Source organism: Wasmannia auropunctata, unplaced genomic scaffold, assembly GCF_000956235.1.
Source record: "Wasmannia auropunctata unplaced genomic scaffold, wasmannia.A_1.0 LD335602.1, whole genome shotgun sequence".
NCBI lineage: Eukaryota > Metazoa > Arthropoda > Insecta > Hymenoptera > Formicidae > Wasmannia > Wasmannia auropunctata.
Genome location: NW_012027288.1, coordinates 43,243 through 55,003, shown reverse-complemented (window position 1 = coordinate 55,003; position 11,761 = coordinate 43,243). Strand labels below are relative to the sequence as shown.

General features: G+C 29.9%; 1 long non-coding RNA gene across 1 annotated transcript; it reads right to left on the bottom strand.

The window, feature by feature from the left end:
- Positions 1 to 9,174: 9,174 nt before the first annotated feature.
- On the bottom strand, positions 9,175 to 10,311 carry LOC105456649. The gene is made up of 2 exons (XR_975275.1): positions 9,880 to 10,311; positions 9,175 to 9,736 (listed from the first exon to the last, which is right to left on the bottom strand). It is a non-coding gene; the product is annotated as an uncharacterized LOC105456649 (long non-coding RNA).
- Between the last annotated feature and the right edge of the window lie 1,450 nt (positions 10,312 to 11,761).

Here is an 11,761-nt window from a genome sequence, read left to right as displayed (position 1 = left end):
TTTATAATTATTTCTCGAAAATGATACTTCAGAAATAACTTTATCACACATGGTTAAATTTGTCTTAAAATACCCTTTAATCTGGTAAAAAAGAAATTTTGAAAAATTAAAAAAAAGTTTGGTGATGGGGGTAAACAAAAAAATAAACAATAAAAAAATTATTTTAAATTATAATTATAAAGTACTCTTAAAGCCATTCAACTTTTATTAAGAACATTCTTTTCTATCTCTCGTAGTTTCGATGATATTCGCATTGAAAGAATAAAACCGATTTTTTTCTAAGGGATGTTTCACCCCCTTAACGTGCGACTTAGCACGAATGCAAAAATTGTAGTATCTTATTTTTGTCTGTAGTTTAACATGTCCAAAGTTCATTGAAATCGGAGGGAGACACTTCCGTGTGTTCCCTTGTAAGAAAATCTTAAAGAATAATTATAGCTCTTACTGATTTTAATATCCATGACTTTCCTTGTCATTAAAAATTTTTTTTTCTATGATTCTTTTATATTACATTATGTTCAATATTTAATTTACAACTAAATTTGTATGCTTATATAATAATAATAGATAAACAAGAAATAAATACAATTATCAAATTATTATACACAAAAAGTACTTGAAATAATGTTCTCGCCTTCTTCTTCTGAAATAATGTTATAATAAATCTTATAATTAAAGTCAAATGGTTAAGGGGTTACACCACCTTGACTGCCTAAAAATCATAGGTAACTTTGAAAATTTTTTTTAGGAAAACAATAAAAGTAATAAAAAATTCGTTTTAAGGCTTTAATAATACAAGTCTTTAGAAGTAAAAAATAATTTTTCATTAATTTTTTTAATGAAATGATGATGCTGAAGCCATTTTATTAAACGTCGTTTTATAGCCACTGTCAAATCGGCGTTCCGGGGATCTGCCATTCGATTGAACCTGGAGCAAAAAACCAAAATTTTTTAAAAACTGTAATATGCACTAAAGAAATACATACGGATATTTTGAAATATAGATTTTTATAAAAATTGCGAACATTTGAAAAAAAGTGTCATTTTCGGCCAAAAAATTTTGTCAAGAAATGTTAAATAAAAAAAAAAATATTTAACATATCAAAATATCCGTATGGATTTCTTTAGTGTATATTATATAGTTTTTAAAAAATTTTGGTTTTTTGCTCCAGGTTCAATCGAATGACAGATCCCCGCAACGCCGATTTGCAAAATGACGTTTAATAAATTGACTTCAGCGTCGCCATTTTGTTAAAAAAATAAATAAATAAAATATTTTTTACTTCTAAAGATTTGTATTATTAAAGCCTTAAAACAAATTTTTTGTTATTATACTTTTATTGTTTTCCTAAAAAAAATTCCCAAAGTTACCGATTGATTTCTAGGCGGTCAAGGTGGTATAACCTCTTAATATTTAAATTAAATTAAATTTACCTTAAAATGTTTAAATCAATTTTAATTCTTATTTCGCTATTTAAAATTAAAAGTATTACATATGTAGCATATCAGACTTTTAAATCTTAGTTGTTAAGAAATTGCATTGCACAGCTAACATAAATGTATTAGACTAAAGATTGAGATTGAGAATTGGAATTTAACCAATTAGAAGAAAGAAAACCATTCTCAAATTTAGTGAACTTTGCTTTGATTGATCAAATTCCAATCCAATCTCAATTTCAATCTTTAGTCTGATACAAGCTTAATGCTTTCGAGACTTTGAAATGTTTATTTTTAACTGCAACAGAATACATAAAATCAAACGCGTGTGATGTGCAGGTTTCGTTACGTAGTTAATTATCAGCGGTATAAACCTGTTTACGAGACGACACATTTGTCTAATTATAACTACGTTAGTTGCGGTTAGACAATATACTCGTAAGTATCCCGTTGCCGAAACTGAGAGCCAAGCGTTTTCAACAGCAGTTTACACGCGCTGGTGAAGAATCATTCAAACTTAAGAATTAACTTATTTACTGATATGTTAAAGTCCTTTTGTCCGCAATTGTGAGCGATTGTTTGTCAAAATTGCAACAAATTTCTAATCTCTGTGCCATAAATGCTTAAATAATGAATAAAAGCTAAACATATTACAATGTATACTTGCTGATACATGCATACATATCCGTGTTAGCAATGTTAGTAAAAAATAAATACCTGATAATTGGTAGAATAGTATAATGGATATGGATATAATTATTTATATGTGTTCACAGATAATTAATTGGTTTATTTACATCTTAAATCGATTACTGTTAATAGTTTAATGTAAACAGGTCTTAATCAAAAAAGGTATTAGTGCTCATTTATATTCCTCTGAGGTCTTAAATGTAGTTGTAATCACAAAAAAGTTGAAGTCTCGACGATCAAAACGATAATAAATTTGCATTGTAAGCAGTTTTACATTGGAAATACAAATTATACAGTATCAATTTAGAATGTTTCAATTAAAGAATTACTATTCCAAAGATTGCATTTCACGAGACACGGTAGTGGCTTGCTGTCAAGTGTTTAACTATTAAAATTATATACATATTAATTATATTCGATACGTGATTGGAATTTACTGACCTGTCGACAGTCCATTGCAAATTTTATAAGAGGCACTTTAGGATAATCTTAATAATATGCAATTATTTATATTTCTAGCCAAGTTTATGACATGTTTTCTATCTAATGTTTCTGTCTAGTTAGTTTTGTAAATCAATGTTACAAATGAAATGCTGTGCCAAATTGATTGAATTGAAAGCGCTTTATTCTGCTTGCCAAGAATTGTTCTGCCAATTCGGCTTGTGAATCTAGCAATTGTATTGAATGAATAAAGCCTTGTACTATTTTATTAAATAAACATTTAATTTATTAGAACATTTATTAACGAGCGTTATGTTGGTTCAACATTTTCGATGTCGTTGACATATTAAATAGGTACAGTGTTAAAAATATTACATTTACAAGGAGATCAAGAAATAAAACAGTTATAAACACAGTTCCTTAATTTTGTTGGTAATATGATCACGTATATACATATATATTTACACTACGTAAGTGTGTGTTTTATAAGGAAAGAGTTTATATTATGTAATATTATTTTAAAAATGTAAAAGTTTAGTTTGTCGACCTCGCATATACATCAAAATCTTATTTAATAATTCCTGATATTCTCTTGAGCATGAGATACTTGCAGATTATCGTGATATCAATATGAAGATTCTCATCGAGAGGCGGCTCACGATCGGATAGGATTATGATTTAATCTTCCGTGTTTTATCTGCGATAAACATTAAATATATAAACGTATCTAGTACAATGTTTCCGTATATATACGCTTATCTAAAACAATAACTCGTTTCCTATCTATTTTGTTTTTTTTCCTCGATCTACTTTAAACTTTGTCACTGCAGCGAAAACAGTTGACACTGACATGCATATTTTTACAATTTGTCACGATAACTTTTACACTTTCGCAAGATAAATAATATGATTGCAAACAATTTTATTTTAAGCATTTTGTATCTTTATTGAGGTTGTATTTTCAATAACAGATGCAACGCGGCTTTTTGCCGGTATAGCGATATCTGGTGCCACCGTGCAATCTCGTGAGAAAAAATTCCCTACCTTTGATCGAATGAAAAAAAAATTCTTGAGTCACAGCTCTTGACAAAGGAGCAATTTGTTTATCAGAAACTTTATTTACGAAATTTGTTTCATTTGCAACATAAATAAGACTGCAAACGACTTAATGTTTAATAAATATTATGTAAAAACAACTTTCGTTTTTCTTTCATAAATTAATTACTTTCATTAATTAATAATGCCGTTTTACAAATTCTTTTTTAAAGTTTGTATGAGATAAGCACATATCTTTTCACTATATCCAGCTTTCGTTTATAATTAATGAAGTACGCAGAAGAAAAACTGAAACTTTTATGATTTGCGTCATTGCAATTACGTAAAAAGAACAAAGATATCTATTACGTAATTGTACTGTGTATTAGAAATTGTTAAACAGATTAAATTGAAAATCGAATTAAATGAGTAAAGCACGATTTGTTCCATTGTGTATGTGTGTCCATGGGTTTAAACATGGGTTAAACACGTGTGTACCGTGATCAACCACGTGCATTCACACGTTCAAGACAGAGCTGGTTTACATAACGTCGTTCCATCCGCGAAAGTAGGGATAGAGACGCAACACAAGCATAGAAGCTGTTGATCGCCTTTAAATTAAAATTCTTTTTTTACGAGATTCTCTTTCTTTCTTATAAGTTGTCTAATAAGTCTTTAAAGTTAAAGCTATTATACGTAAATAAAAAATTTTAACTTTATATAATTATTCTCTTTTACATATACTATTGTTAATAAATTTTTAAATTTTTCTTGGAATTTATAACACAGATATTTTTGAAATATTAGGAAATATTTTATTTGATTCTTTAGATTACAAAATACTATTAATAAAATGTATTTTTTAAATAAAGATGATTTATTTTTTTATTTTGTAATATTGTTATAAATCTATGTTTTACGAACTATAAATTTTTAATTTAATGTCTATTTTTTAAAGTGTAAAGAAATAATACTCTACGATTGATTCATTCTTCAATTTTCATAAATTAATTAATTCCCATTGAGAATTATAGTGGAATGTCATTTTTTACCCGCTTGTTTTGTTTTGTTATACGCTTACGATTTACATCCAATATCTTCTCTACATTTAATATACATAGCATCGTAATTCCACACGTCTTGTGAATAAGTGTATACGCGCGCGTGTACGGCGCGTTATGTCACTGCCCCGTGAGGGAACAACGAGCTACTCGAATACAAGGCTTGCCAAGATGACGCCCTGGCGTTTTATAGTTCCGAGAATAATGAGTGTTTAGCGCTTTCGCACGCTGTACTTAAGCGATATCGTTTAAACAAAAGACGCTACTCTGTGTCTTTCTCACGACCCGCCGTAAGCGATATTCCAAACATGGGTCACATAAATCGAATCTGTCTATATGATCTTTTTTTTCACTCTCTTACTCACTCACTTTCACGTTTTTCTCCACTGTGCTTGATGGTCTTTATATACTTGAAATTACAAGCAATTGAAAATGATTCCAAACTCAATTTATTTATATTTGATAAGAGCGGGGTTTTTAACATTTTATGTTAAATTTAAAAGAACTTGTTGATAAAAATTGAAGAGATAATGATATATGTATACGTTAATTTTAGCTACACATTAAATATCTTATCGTACATGTTAATTTTTTGTATTGATATCCATTTATTGCTGCAGAAATTTTTTTCCTTATTGAAATGTAAAACATTGATTGTTGATATCAAATATTGATGAATCCATATTAAAAGCTTTTTAAGTTTAAATATTTTTTGTGTATTAAATCAAGTATCTAATCCTGAAGTAACAGAATATTAAGTTAGATAATAATTAAAGATAATTCATTTATTTTTATCTTAAAAATTATTTATTTAATTCTATTTTGTTATAATCTGCTAGGATATCTGTTTTTTAACTATAGCATTATGTATAGCATTATATAGATTATAAAAATATGTATACATACTTTTTCTTCTCATGTCTCGTGTAAATGCGAACTATTGTTCGCACATTGTCGTCGCCTAACGCTGCTGAAAATACATTGTTACGTTTGTTGACAGCAGTAGCTTAGTCTGAATATACTATGTATTGTAACCTAGTTTTACTTCTGTATTAGACTTTAAAAATAAATATGTGTGTAAAACACCTAAAGAGCATTATAATACTTTATTAATTCTGTATCTTTTCTGATAAATGTTTTGTTGAACTTTTTTAGTTGTAACTTTTATGTAATTTAGAATTAAATGGGTTTGATTTTTTCTTAATAAAAAACATTATTAATATAAATAAAAAATAAATAACAATTTTTAATTTATACTAATATTATCAAAATTTATAGTATGTGGAGAGAGAGAGAGAGAGAGAGAGAGAGAGAGAAAGAGATATATTTTATAAAATAATAATGCCAATAATAATGCAATTATAAAAAGTATAACATTATAATAATTTATAATAAAAATATTATAAATGTAAACATTTAAAAAATAAGAAAAATATATACAATATGTTAAAATGTCAAATTTCAGGAATTCAAATATTAGAATTTTCAAATTCTGTTGGATCAATAATGAATTTATTTATGTCTGTATTTTTGCACACAATAAATCAATAACGATAGATTTATTTATCTATAATTTTTTACATCTGTTTTATTTAATAAAGCTTTGCTTATCATTAAATTTATATATAATTAATTTTAAGGTATTTAAGGTAAATAATTATTCACAATAGAAATATTGATTGAAAATTGTGCAAATCGTGTCATCATTAGGCTAAATAAGATAAAGCGTTATGAACACGGCAAATACAACATTCTTATTATCTAACAAGCGTGATATTCTAGGACGCGCGCCGGTTGCAAATGCGATCATTTACAACGATAGACGTCAATGTTGCGAAGCCGTAACCGCCTCGTCTGCGCGTCGTCGATTACGATGATTATATAAGTACATACTGATACCTATATTGGCTTACAGTAATTCTGTTTTTTTTCTTCTCATTGCCGAAGAGAGAAATATTTAATAATTTTCAAACTGCTTAAAAATTTTACAGTTGTAAATGGATAATACGATATTTATTTATTTATCATACAAGCTAGATTTTTACTTATCTGATGTCTATAAATTAAAATTACAATTAAATTAATTATAATCAAATTAAAATTTGATCAATGATTTTTGAAAATCTGTGATTTTTAAGAGAAAATTTGTGATTTTTTTCTATCAAAATTAAATTTATTAAATTAATTTATGCATGATACAAGGAGAGAGAAAGAGAGAGAGAGAGAGAGAGAGAGAGAGAGAGAACTTACTTGTGAATAATGAGATTTTGTGTTACATTTTTAAGCATTTTGACGGTGACATAATTGCGAAATTATTTTTCTTGCTTCACAGAAACATATCGCGAAACAACCGATTATTTACTTGTCGTCGCGGGACGATGTAACGAATAAAGTCGCGGCTGCTTGCACAACACGCCGGCTAGATGCTTATGCCTATCCTCGTAATAATGCAATTACGAAAATGGCGCGATTACGCCTCCTTAGGCGAGCGTGACTTACAACAGGGAATATTGCCGGCAGGACACGACGCCAACATTTCTTTCCGTCAGTAACACTACCTTTTTTCGTACGACACTAGAATAACCCGTTATTACAAAACCGTGTATTTATCTTATTGAGAAAGGTTTATTCAATCTTTTAGACAATGAAAACGAAATCTGTATAGCGATCGAGTACGAAAGATCGGAGGCGTGCACAATAAAAATGGTGTTAAACGGTTGATACTTGTCAAAATATTGTATTAAATGTATAACATGAAATTATATATATTTCACATGTACATCTGATTAAAGTAATTTAATTTACATCCTACATTTAATTTAAATAATTGACATTTTTTAAAATTAATTTATAATTAATGAAATTTTAATATAAATGTTGACTCGATTCAAATATGTATTTATTACAAAACTTTTAATGTTATACATTTCAGATTAAGCGAGAATAAATAAATGTTTGTATTTATTGTAATATGCCTTTATTGTATGTTTATTAGTTATTTGAATTAAAATTTATTATTAATATTATATGAATTTGAGAATCTAAACCGTGAAAAATCTAACTTACTTGAAAGATTTATACATATTTTAGGTCAGTTAAAAGTACAAGTTTATTCAAACAAAAAGTAATATATTATATCATCTTTGTAGCATTAAACTATCGGTATATTTCACTGTTTATTGTAGAGCAGAGGGGAGACATATTGTATTGTTGCATAATCACTATGCACGTTTACGATAAAACCCAAGTGGGCCGTAGTGATCTCACTTTATGACCCAAATTTGCGCAACACGAATGGAAATACGATCTTACGTAGCAGCGAATTGGACGTCAATATTTGCGTGCAAAATCAGAATTATAATCTGAAAATTGAGTACTTAGCAGAAAAATACACGAGATTATTTATAAATTTTATTTAAGCAAAAAGAGAATTTTTTGTATTTAATATATTGACTTCGTGTTTGAGATTTAGAAGGATAAATTCATTTGTTTATTGTACGTATAAATAAATTAGTAGGGTTCAATAATTTATGCGATTGCCACCTTAATAAAATAGGTCTCTTTCAGTAAAAATCATCTTTTCGACGTGTAATAGTTAAGTTCTTGCGAAAATCATCAGTTTAATAAAAATAGCCTTTCTCAATCAGTTTTCAACAGTGCAACGTAACTTGTGCGTCTAATGACGTAATGGTCGCACAAGTTTGTAATAATTTCATATGGTATGTGTGGTAATACATAATGTTTTTGCAAGTACCAATCACCAATTAGTCAAGAGATGGAAATCTCTCTCGGAGAGATCAGTTTTCAACTGATATGTGATTGATTCTCGCGTTCTGGACCGCAATCGACAATCCACTTCTGCTCATATCTACTCATATGTAATTAATTATACTTGATCATTATCTCGATTATTATCGCAGTTTTTACTTGCAAGTTTTTTTATTTTTTATATATCACATTTTTATCATACACAGAGAAATTTGCGTTATACGTTACGCTGCGTTCGTCTCGATATCTGCAGTTTTTCGAGACATTGCAATTTCCCCTACAGATTCATTTTCTCTTACAAAGTCTCGACAAAATAGACACGCACACATAGACATTCGCTGGTGATTTACAAAACGCGTCTGTATCTACGCTGGTAGTTTGCGTGGGCAAAGTGGTTCGAGTCGACGATATCGAGCGTGTTGAAAATCAATCGACGTCGGATCTTTCCCTCAGCATCTGCCGTTACATTTCAATGCAACTGGCTGATTTATCGTAAAACCATGATCACTCGAACGATTGCAAACTGTTACACGATAGCGATACTTCTCCGAAGCGGTTTCACGTAGTACGCTTGACGAAATATAGGTGAGCTGCAAGCTGTATTTAAATAGCTTCATAAAACGAGAGAACTACTTTTCAACACTGAGACAAATTAATACGTATAGAAAGCTTATTAAATATTTATCACAATTTTGTAAACGTTAGCGGAGCTCGTAAAAATTGTATATATAAACTTCAATAATTTTGCAGTTAATTAATTTTTATTCAATTGTATTTTCCACATATATTGATACTTTGATTACAAATTTGTTATTTATACTTGACAGTTATTCTTAAAATTTTACATTTATAGTTTACAGATGTTTCGAGTGACATTTTAAACTTCACACTGCATGTGAAGTTTATACGTGTCCCTAACCGGATACGACCGCGGTCAGTAACATATCGATATATGTCGAATATATCTTACTCGGTGAACAGTAGAATTTTGTTACGCAACTTCGACGAATCACCTGAAAAATATTCGCGTTTACATTCATATCGGGACGCAAACGATTCGCTTGCTTTGTGAAATCTTTTACGAAAGACTGAAACGGTACACATATTGTGTCATCTTGATTTCTCGCCGAGGTGGGCCGCGAAATACGCCGCGAACCACGAAGCTTCGCATATACACGAGCTTAGCCGTACTCGTTACATAAGCGGCTAAGCGATTACGTGTAAGTCTTGATGTGCTCCTCCGAATTTTACGAGTCTTGCTCTCCGAATTATCTTCTCGTCGACTCTCTGTATTAACGTCAAATCTATACTCGATAATATTTATCACGTTATAAATGTTAATATTTACAAGCATATCTTTTTATCATATATATATTTGTTATAGCATGATTTTGCTTTTTTGTCTCATTATATTATATGATAAATTCGAAGAAGCAATTGCAGATACCATTTTGTTATTGTTGCTTTTGCTGTTATTGAAATTACGCCTCAATTTAGCGCTGTCGATTTTGTAATTTGCAAGCCGAGGCGATTAGGGGCTTACGTGGCTGCTGACTAACGCTGGACTTAATCGTTACATAATCGGCCGTTTAACATCTACGCAATGTGCACGCGAGCGAGCGTATGTAACATCAAGGTTGACTAAACTTGAGGTAATGTCGAAAATCTTGCGTAAGTTACCGTATCCGCGCAAATGTTCGCCCGGATTCACGCCGATAACATCTGGCCAGGCGTTATCCAGATGGTAATTAATCGCGACAGATTTGTTTATTTAGCACGATTCCCGCGAGGTCTGCACAAAGTTCTGCTATTGCGCGATCGTGGATTATGTCACTATCAAGCTTGGGGATAGTGCGACCGATTAATTCAGGAAATCTATCGTGTGAACATTGGCTCGGCAAGAATATTGACGGTGACGGGTAATACGAGAAATATTGAGGAATTTAACACAAAATTCTAAATTTGTAGTATTATTTGATTTATCAGAAATGTAGGAAAAAAATATTAGTTTTATAAAAAAATGTTTTTTTGTTTCAATTTTTTAAATCTGTAAATAAATAAAGAAAAAGCATGAATATTTCTTGGAAAATAAGCGAAATGTAATTTTGCTACAAAATATTATTGCATAGATAGTATTTCGTTATATATTTGTAGCATTTCGCAAGACATGTAAGAACTTTTTCGATGTATGCAAGTATATATATATATATATATATATATATATATATCTGAAAATAGATATATTTAAAGGAAAATAAATACAAGTTTGGTAGAGATAAATGCAGGTTTGTCTTTAATATAGTGAATCAAAATGCAATCTCATTTCAATTTGGAATCAATTTCTCTCTCTAATAAAAATATTGAAACAAGTAATAGAATTATAAGCTACAGAAGATAAAACTAAAAAGAGCATTAATATTTTTCATAAAAAAGGATTGATTGGAAGTTGCTTAAAAGATAGACTTGCAAATTTGTCCCAGCAATTCAGACATTTTATACAACAAGATAATGGAAAACTTAACCATTATCGCAGCACCCATCGAGAATGCGTCGTGTGAAATCATAATCATAATCATGATTTTAATTATCAAGAAAATCAATCAATGTTTCATATATTGTCTTAAAGATTTTATTTTGAAAGGAATATTTGGGAATTATGTTAAAAATATTGACACGTATAGATAGAAATTTGACATTTCGAATTATGTTAATAGGCGGTTAATTAATTCATCTGCAATGCGATGATTGTGCACAATCGATACGCCGATATAGATTTGCAATACGAGAAAACATCCGGATGATAGGTTGATCGCGATAATACATTATTAGAGCGTGTCATTAATACACCATACGGTGTTTCGCTCTGCGGGCTGGCAGATTTCTCGGGCGATTGCCTCGTAATTGCGAAAACGGCGCGCGCTTGCTCCAGCGTATATCATCGGAGAACGGACGAAAGAACGGGCTAAATTGGATCGCATTACGTAAGTCTGCGGGATTAAAGAACCAGGGACAAATCCGTACGACTCGCCACGATTAAAACTGTAGTAACATTCGTTGTAGTTCGACGAATGCTTTACATTTTCCATTTTTCGAAACAAAATCTTTTTCACGTGTGACATGTATATATCTGCAGCCTTCCGTTCTATACATTCCGAAAAAGTCTAAATACTTCATTTGGCGTCAAAACTATTTAAATGCACATTTATGCATAATTTTCAATCAAACTGATGAGAAACACAAATATAAGAAAATACGGCGAATCTAAAACGCATTGCATATTTTTAATTTTTTAAAAATCTATTCTTGCGTTCATTACAATTTATTTCGTA